Consider the following 10,210-nt stretch of genomic DNA (forward strand, 5'->3'; position numbering starts at 1 on the left):
TTAACTGACAAATGGTCACAATTTGCCACCGCTTGGACTTAATAAGTTCAAGAGACTAATTAAATTTCTATGTAGGAAAGACAGTGCTGGTATCATGTTCGTTTAAGCTGATAGATTTTGGAATGCACTTCAGAAATTTGAAGATTATCTTGCTTTTTTCTTCATTTTTCAGGTCACTATATTAGGAAAAATGGAAGTCTTGATCAATCCTTTCATATTCATGACATATGTCTTGATAGCATTTAAAAGTAAAATTTCAGTTGCTATTTTTATTTTGAAATACATTTCCCATTAACTCATTAGAAAATATTTAATTTCCGCCTAATGAAAACACACTTGAAGGTCGAAGCACAAACAAGCCCAGTCAGGGCTGAAATCCCTCCATCGCTCTCTCATTGCTCCTGACAGCATTAAGAAAGGGACAAAAGGCAAATGTTAATAATGGAGTGTCAGCCTCGATGCTTGTCACTAATATTGAATGTCCTTGCTCTTCTTTGTACTTTTATCAGTACCCTTACAGTCTTTTAAAACATTCTCTAAGAGAAGAACCTATAAGAGGAAAACTGCACAATGTCAGCAAACACTGTAATTATTTTGAGTTCATTATGAGGATTCTGAGGATCCCTTCAGATATTGAATCAAGCTCCAAAGTTGCATTCATCTGTCCTTGATGAACTCCTCCCTAATTTTGGACTGCTCCTTGAGGGAGATGACACTAAAAAGGTACATCACCAAAGGAAAAATCTAGGGAATTTATGGCCCATATGTTTTCCTAGAAACCATCAGAGATATTTGACCACTGCATGTTTTCATAGGAAAGGCCGAAGTTCCCTACCAATCTTCCTGCAGGTAAGCAAAGCTGGTCCAACAGCATTCAGTGCACTCTCACTGATGGCTTATTTTCATTTGCTGTTTGAAATGTCACCATCAAGTTAGCAAAAATAAAATATGACTAACAAGCAGTAGTGGGGATAAGTTAGTCACATCATTAGCCACCTGGACACTTAACTGGTCACCCCAACTCCGGTTGTCATTGGATCCCAGCTTCTGGCTACCAGAGGTGTCCCAGGAGTGCCAAGAGCAGAGAATAGGTTGTCTCTTCTCTGAGCTGCTGCTTCAGGTCTGCTCCTTCCCTCATCTATGATGAACCAGTTGTCTCAGCCCAATGTCACTTCCACATCTTTCTCACTCCAGATGAAATCCATTACCCAGAGAGGGCGGGAAGCTGAGCTGGTACAGTTTTTGCTCAGTGGGATCTTCCAAGGAAATGGTCTGGCCTAGATTGGGCCTTCAGAGACTTTGGCACCTGGGATAGGGACCAAGATGACACTGTCCATATTTCTCTATTCAGTGCCAAACTAGGAGTCAAGCAAGTAAGTCTCTTCTGAGCATGTTAGGGATGGTCCAAGAGAAAGGATGCTATTGAAAGAGGGTATCCAGACATGCCCAGAATTCCCTCCATCCTATGAGTTGTCAACACAGCATTCATGTTACAATATAAGCAGCCTCAGACAAAAATGTTTTATGCAAAGAGAAACTCTACTCATGGGAGTGGTAGAGCTAATGGAGACAAACTTAAACTTTAAAGTCAACTTTAAAGTGTGACATAGAACTACCATACTCTGTATCATTGTCCTACCATGGAATATGGTAGAGGTTCAGCAGTATTTGCTGCTACTGCCACTGCAGCTTTGATGAGCTGGGCACAGTTGTTGTTTGTTGGTCTGTTTGTTTCATTTGTGCTTACCATAGCAGACTACTTTTATTTATTTTTCGTAATGTACTCCTTCAATCTGTCTTCATAAGGTTAACAAAAACAAGTTGACCTATGAATAACACACAGTAGAAGAAAGCAAAAACATTTTCCTTAAAATTCAAAACATAGCAGTCTGTTTCTTAACCTGCAACAGACTTTTGAGGTGTGAAATGATCAGTGCAGTCTATGGTATGTTACAGTCTTATATGACCGAAAACTTTGTGTGGTGAAATGAACCTGTGGGAGAAGAACGAATGTACAGTGGTGGAACAAGCCTGTGCAGTCTGGATGTAAACAGGCCAAAGATAAACACAGGCGTGGACTCTGCTTCAAACAAGGATCAGAACATCCCACTCCATTCTCTGGCCCCATCCTGACAGGTTGGTTATCTCAGGAAATTTTCTGTCACTCGCAATCCCGAGGATGCAGCTGTGGGGCTCTCCTGCCACAAGCACCAGTTGTGTTTGTTGGGAGACACAGAAGGAGCTGTGGGAGCTCAGACACATGTGGGAGGGCTCACCATGGGTCTTAGCAAGCTTAGTCCTGTGAGACCATCATCAGTCAGTGCAGCTGAGGTTCTCACGTGAGTACTGATCTCTCTGGGAGCCTTTTTACTTCAATGTAGTAAAACTAAAGGAAAACCGAAAAGTTGTTCAGAAGAATGAAAGTAGAAAATAAAGTCTGTCCTCAGCTCTTATTATTGGTACAGATGAATCCTGATCGCTGCTCTGATTTTGGAGTCAGAGACAGAAAGAGATTAATAGCATCATTAGTGTTTTCAGAAGAACTTACAGTTCCTGCAGCTAAATGGCTGAGTAAGATGAATTTACTCAAAGATTTTGGTAATTTTTTTACACAGGTATTTAGTCTTCTGAACCAGTAATTTAAGTACTTCTCTTCAGCAACTTTTACAAATAAAAGAGGGAAGTGGAATAAAATTGAACTGGCAGAACTTTTTATTTGGTTAATAGTTTTAAACTCCCAAGCTTCAGCCTCAAGATCTGTTTTCATTCCACTAGTGTTTTGTGATCTCAAACCTTTGCTCAATAGGATAAATTTTTCTTGTTTCCTCTTACTTTAACATTCACACTACAGTGATCCAGTTTTCACATCAAAGACATGTCAACCACCTCAGGCTTCATTCTCCTCCATGTTGCAATCACACGTGTTTTAAGTTGTCCTGACCTGGAGATAAATTTATTTAACATTTGATTGTGAAGGATTGTTCTAACTTTTAATGCTGTTTACTTGGTTTTGCTTCAGCAGCACATTTATGACAAGAAATCCTTCTGACTTTTCCTTCATGACTAGCAAAGCAGGTATAGGCAGCACCACTGAGTGTCCATACCACACATTGTCTGAATAGCCTGCAGAGGACACCAGAATTCATTACTTATGATTTTACTGTGATTTCTCTGCTTTAAATCTCTTTCTTACTTTATATGCTGGCACTTTGTTTTTGGAAACAATGGATGTTAAAAATTCCTTAAAAAATTTCAAGCACTTAGTTAATTTCAAAGACCTGAAGTAATTTTTAAAATATTAAAAATCAGAGGCTTTTCATTATGTGACTTCCTTGAAGCCCACTGAAATCATGGCAGATGACTAATGACTCCAACAACCTCCTGATAATGTCATATCTCTGAAACAAAATTGATGGTAATGGTATAGGCAAGCACCAGTATTCTGAGAGGGCCTTGTAAAACTTGCGCTGATTACCGTGTGTGTATCAGCTTGTCAAAACTCAGGAACCAAGAAAGTTTGTAAAACCACATCTGAGTAAAAGCAGACAGGAAAAAAGGTGAAAACTTGGCAGAACTAGTTAGAGATAGCACTGAGATGTTTCTGAGTCTGAAAAACTTATTTTTGCAGGCATGGGGATTTTAAACAACACAGTTTAGAGATTCACCATCACTTTGCTGCCATGGAAACATCAAGCTATTAGTGTTCAAATAAAGTCCTCATCAAAACAATACTGTTCAGCAGATTTCAATTCAGAAGAATGCTGATTATGTAGGCACTGTAAATATAAGCAACTTGGGAGGGAGGTATATATTACACTTTTATTAGATACAGAGTAGTTTTCTGTCTCAAAGTCATGACTCCTGAAACTCAGAAGAGCAAACTTTGGATCAGCATGGGAAAAGGTCTTCTATTTAGTGGTTTATTTTATTCACCAGAAAGCATGCTTTGGACGATCAGAAGTATTCATGAACATTTAAGAAATTCCCAAATAATGTTAAAAAACTATGGTAGAGAGAGGGAGCAAAGTAATGTCAGAGAAGTTAATACATCTCTTCTCTGACACAAACATTTTGAGATTTCATTTTAAAGTTTTCATTTCATAAGTCAGTATTTAAAAATGTGTTAGGTCTATGAGAGCTAAAAAATTACAAATAATATTTTATTTGGTCTTTTAAAATTGGGATTTTTATTTCAAATTTTTGCAGAGAAATCTCTATGATTTTTATTTTAGATTAGCTAACCACTGGCACTGTTTTCTGTAATTCTAGTAACTAAGCTAAAATCATAATGTCACAACCACATATGCCTGGAAATATAAGCACTGGAAAGATTGTCAGTTTCCTATTTGCCCTTACTGCATTGTACAGAAGTGATTTGTTCATAATCTCAGCAAAATTAATAAATTGTTTTTCAGTAACTGATAGGTTTATTCTTTCTGAGGGTTATACTCATAGACATTTTTCTGAGACTTGGAAGAAACAGGTAGTATTTTTAAAAGTTCTGAAATGTTTTAAAAATGCTTTCTTTCTGATTGTTCAACACACATTTACATCAGAATTACTTCCTTGATTTCAGCTGTCATTAATGAAGCAGCCAAAGAGTACTGGATGGTACAACTATAACATAGTATAATAAACCCATTTGGGCTATCATGCATATCATTCAGAAAAAATATCAAAAAATTGCCCAGAATAGAGTTTCTCCACAACCTTCTACATAGCACCAAAACAATTCCTTAGGAATACAGTGTGAAAACTGCGTGCAAAGTAACTATTCCCCAAAGCTGTGGGGCATTTTGAAGACATCAGAACATAATTCTCAAAAAATCTTATGGTCTTTCTTTTTTTTCTGGAAGGGGGAAGAGATGAAAATGCACTCCCTTCTTTGAGCAGCAATTAAAGGTTGGGGCAGAGTGCCTGGATTCTCTTTTTAAACAAAGTGCTGTTCAGGTCTGTGAACATAATACCTGGCATATGAAACTATTTATCCTTCAAACAATATAAGGTATTAAAAGAAATAACTGTGTGGGCTGAAGGTAAAGAAAGGTTTCTGACTGACATGCAACTTACTGATGAGAGGGCTCTCTCTGCACCTCCTGGAGTCCCTCCTTGACAGCCACTGGCCACATCCTGACACATTGTCCTTACCTGTACCATAGAGGCACAACTTCATGGTGTGGACATTAAGATGTCTGGATGTGGTGGAATGGAAAACAGAGGAAATGGGTGAGGTTTCACCTATGGTTTATGTTGATATATGTCTTTACATCCATTACTCAATATCTCTTTTAACAGGGAACACTTTACATATTCTAGTATGTTGCAATGTTTCACCTCCAGTTTAATCCCCACTCCATTCAAGAAGATACAATAGAGTCACCCAGTGCTGCTTTCTTAGTTGCACAAAGTCATGTTGACTTTAGCAAAATTTTTGAGGGCAAGGCCCCTATCATGTTCATCTCAGACAGGTTCAATGTGCACAGTGAAGCTTAAGGATGTTTGAAAAAATGAATATTATCATTGACAGATACCAAAGAACAATTGAGAGCTGAAATACTGTGCTGTCTGACAGACAGCAACTAGCTGAAATTGGAACTTCTTTGCTTCGCTTCTCTTCATTTATTCTCACAGTACAGATCATACATTTTTCATGAGATGCAAGTGCCTAATCAGATAAATGTCTGCCAAGAGTGCAATTGGGATGCAAGAATATATTTTGAACTTATATATGAGTAACTTTTGGAAACTACTAACTATAATACAATATTGCAATGGTTTGGGAAGTTATGTATGGATTTTCTATTGCATCCTGCTTCTCTAAAGATACACCAACCTCTTGGCTCAAATGGAAAAACAGATCAAGAACAGAGAAAGACATTCCTCATTTAATCTGACCCCTTGACTGATATGTTCAAAATTACAGCAAACTTCACTTCTGAGCATAGTTTGCTTGTATTGTATTTGCATTTCATATTTCTACAGCAGTAAATGAAGAGTAAAGCAAGTGGCTTTGAATGTCAAGGTTGAGCTGCAAAATTTTATTCACTTCTGTGTGTCATGTCAATCTTCTGACCATTTCTTTGAAAATGTGTTCCCATGTTCACACAGAAAGGGTTGCAGTTTACAGTGTAGTACAGTGTATTCATATCACTTGGATTTGTGTATGAGATGCAAACACAGGTGACAGAAATTGTCAACCTCCATACATAGAAAACAAAAAAACCTGTTCTCAACAAAAATAATTTAATAAACCTACCATAAGTTTAAAACAATGTTCATAAACATTCCATTATATCCTGACAGCTGTTTCTCAAAAGGAAAGAATAAAGCTTTTTTCCAAAATACTCCCACAATTTTGAGAAAAATTGCCAGCTCCTGCTGTGCCACTCACTGTAGACACAGATCCTTGATTGCAACTGTGGGCTTAAAGAGCACAATTTCCCAGGTTTGAACACAAAGTCCATTCCCAAGATGGAGTCAATTTATTGCTGGCAAATTCAGTTAGAAAAAGAGGAAAGGAATGAGGATTAAAAATTTGTTTTCTTGATCCTGCCATTGATCAAAGTGATTGTCAGCACAATTTAGGGAAGCCTTTTTGAATCTTTCCTTCCACTAAATCACCATCAGTCTTGCAAATTTTTCCTTCCGACAAGTGCTTGTACTGGCCATCAAGATGGGCCTGAAAATCAGCCCATGCAGAAGGTCACTGAATTCAGCGGCAGGATTTCAATGCAGTAATAGGCTGGACACCAAAAAGTAATTCCCTTATCCTTCCCTAGCCTTTCAGATTTTTCCTCTTCTTATACTTTTTCCCATTATACAGATGGTATAAATGCAGGACAGTGTAAGAACTGCTTTTCCCACCTGTTTTAGTCAGAGGGCTCATATTTACTGACGTTTCCCCCCGAAGATTTAATAAAATCAGTGACAAAGAATAGAAACAAGTAATATCATTAATAGAGACTAATAAGATTGTTGTTCTTAACTAATCATATTTTAAGATTGTTTGTGCAAGGATACGTAGTTAGAGGGAAAAATAGGACAAGCCAGGACTGTTAGTTATTACAGCAGGCTGCAATAAAATCTTCTCTTCTCCAGCCTGAACAACCCCAGCTCTCAGTCTTTCCTCAAAGGAGAGGCTAGTTCTAGCAAACATGCTATTCGGAGTGTATCATCATGATTATTGCTCTTGGACAAAGTTTTGTCTTCAGTTTATTCTTTGATCATAAAAGGAGCCAAAGTTCATTGCTTTGGTATTTATTTGCTACTTCTCGTGATTTTCTCTGTTGGAAACTTTCGTGGGAAATATAACGAATCAGCACTCTAAGAAAATTCGTGCATTCTGTGTCCAAATGATATGTACTTAATGCAAAATAAGATCAAGAAAAGGAAGGGAATTTCTAGACTTTACTTTTGCCTCTTTCTGATTTGAGAGCTTCAAAATCTGCTCCTTGAAATAATAGGGGAGAGCAGTACTTTATTTTCCAGCTCCCAAATGATGAGAATTATGCTACTTCTTCCAAGAAACACTGTGTCCATAGGAATACTCCCAGCCTCCAGGACCCCTGTGGAATATCATGGTGCATTTATTTTGGCAAGATTCAGAGAAGGTTGTAGCTCAGTGCTCCAACAGCTCTGGTACATATAAGGTGGTGGGATGCAAAATAATTCCTGCCATGCCTAGAATGTGGGTATTTTGAAGCCACTGGAGGGAAACCTGGCATGCCAGAAATATGCCAGGTGACCAGGGGGTCAGTAGAGAACTTTCTGCACCATAAAGTAACATGATGGCAGGTAAAGAGTGCCCTGGTAGTAGAGACATCAGCTGGGTACGCTTGTCTTGGATACAGTCACCTTTTTTTTTCTTGATTTTTCACGTTTAAGTTCCTAATTTGTGTATCTCCAAGTTTAGGATTATATATGTGCATGTGTGTATGTATGTATAGATATATACCTATATATATATGCATATGCATACACATGCATATGTGTATGCATAGGTACAGGCCTGGTTGATGCTAGATCATAAGCTCTGAGAGAACCTGGGATGTTTTTCCCAAAAGCCTTGTTTCCTAGTAGGTGTCCACGCCCCTGAGCACACTGATCCTCTAACAAGCTGAATAATGTCACCCAAGGAAGGAGGGCAGACTGATGAAGCAGGGTTTTAATACAGCTAAAGATAATGCAGGAGAAATACTATTAACCTAAACTCAACCTTCATGTCCAAGCAATTCTTTGGACCGTCTATGAGTCAAGATTTCACACAGATCTCATTATTTCTAAAGTCCCTACTAGACCTGACTGAGCTGGAGTTGTAAATTGTTCTGTGTTTCTTCAGCTAATATTGACCTGCTTCGGTCTACTTTATTTGTGTCATCTTTTGTAATCAAACCACTCTACCTGAGGTCTCTATGCTCTGGGAAGCTGTTTGTGTCTGGGCCTCAGTAATTCTTTTGCACCTCTTGTGCATATTTCCTACCGGGGCACTTTACTGCAGGATATCTGAGACTAATTGGGTACAAAATAATATGAGTTCCATAGAAAAGTCTGTGCAAAGGCAAAATACATGTGTTTTAGTATTTAAATGACCAAAATTATTGACCTAATAAACCACTTATGACGTAGGAAGAACAAAAAAAGACCGTGATCAACTTGAAATGTCTCTTTTTTCCAGCCACTGTTCTGAGATATACATCTTTCCACACTTCTGAGCTGTCCTTTCATTCAGGACTGACTAAACACAGTATGATTAGCTCCTTTCAGCTCAGAGGATATGTATTTAGCATCCTTTCAGAGGAAAGAAAATAATAAGCAACTTGGACTTTCCAATATTAGCCAGAGAGCACAGATCATGGTTTGCAAGCGCTACTGAGACTGAAAGAAAGTGTAATTTCCAAATGCTCATTTTGGCTTTGCAATTGAAAAAGATTTTTTGTTATGTTATTTAGTGACATGGGGTTTTTTACTGAGTTTTTTTTCTGAGAACCTCTTTTGTTTTAACATACTGATTTAAAAAGACACAAGACTTTCTTCATCCTACTGAAGCTTTTTCTTTGTCAGAGTATTTTGAAATAAAATAAATGTGTACTATAGTCAAGATATTTCCAAATTAATGATGAAATTCTATGTTTACCCATTTTTATCTTGTTTTCTTTCAAGATTTCTATAGAAAATATCAGTAACTGGGGTTTAATAGCACATTTGATCTCCTCATTGTTATTGAAACAAAAAATAATATATTTCTTTTATCAGACATGGATCTGATAGTGAAGCATTTATCTTCAAACCGAGTTTTTTCTATTTTCTGGTTTCTCACTTGATTGCTAAATAGCAGAATTAAAGCATGAGCCTTTATTCCATTGGATATCATTCCTATAATGTATGTTCAAAGTACTTTGGACTTAAACAGAAACTTTTTTAAAGGACCAGATCTAAATAAAGCAGAAGTAATGAGGAGATACAAATGCTCTTTCTCAATGTTAACTGAGAGTAATTAATCATCAGTTAATCAAGATGAAGACTAATTGCAGGCGCTCAGGTTGGAAACACAAGCCAGGTTCATCCTAGAGGAATAATATTTTTCCTTTTTTTTCTTACATATATATTTTTTTCAAATGACTTCCTAATCTGAGTCCTAATGTGTGTCTTTGACCCTTTTTGGCAGAGCAGGGTGGTGCTTTTCAGGAAATGATACCTCAAGGTAAACCTTACTTTACTAATATATATGAATCACCTTTTTTCCTGTTGAATACATTCCCTTCTGGACTGGAAACACCAGTTTCCAGTACTGGTACTACCACACCAGTAAAAGTATAATTTCCAGAGTTGAAGACTCTGGTTCAATCTCCCACCTCTGGGATTAGAAAGGTTAAAGGCACGACAGAATCACCTACTGTTCCCATGGAAACTTTTTTTGCATAGATGCTTCCAGGCAAATGACAATACTGGTGAAGGTTTAAAGAGCAGGATTTCAAATGCCTGTTTGAAATACTTCCCAAATCCTGTTGTTGCCTCAGGGAGAAAAATAACAATAACAAAATAGTTATATTATTATTAATAATAATAATAAAGTAAGGCATATTTTCTTTAGTTCAATTTATAAGTGACTTGACATTGGTTTAACTGAATGTCTGGAGTGATTTTGGACCGGGTGCTATAATTGCACCTGATCTGGAAAAGGCTAGATGGGTATTTTTTGGGGAGAAGTTTT

This window comes from Aphelocoma coerulescens, chromosome 2, assembly GCF_041296385.1.
Source record: "Aphelocoma coerulescens isolate FSJ_1873_10779 chromosome 2, UR_Acoe_1.0, whole genome shotgun sequence".
In the NCBI taxonomy this organism is placed as follows: domain Eukaryota; kingdom Metazoa; phylum Chordata; class Aves; order Passeriformes; family Corvidae; genus Aphelocoma; species Aphelocoma coerulescens.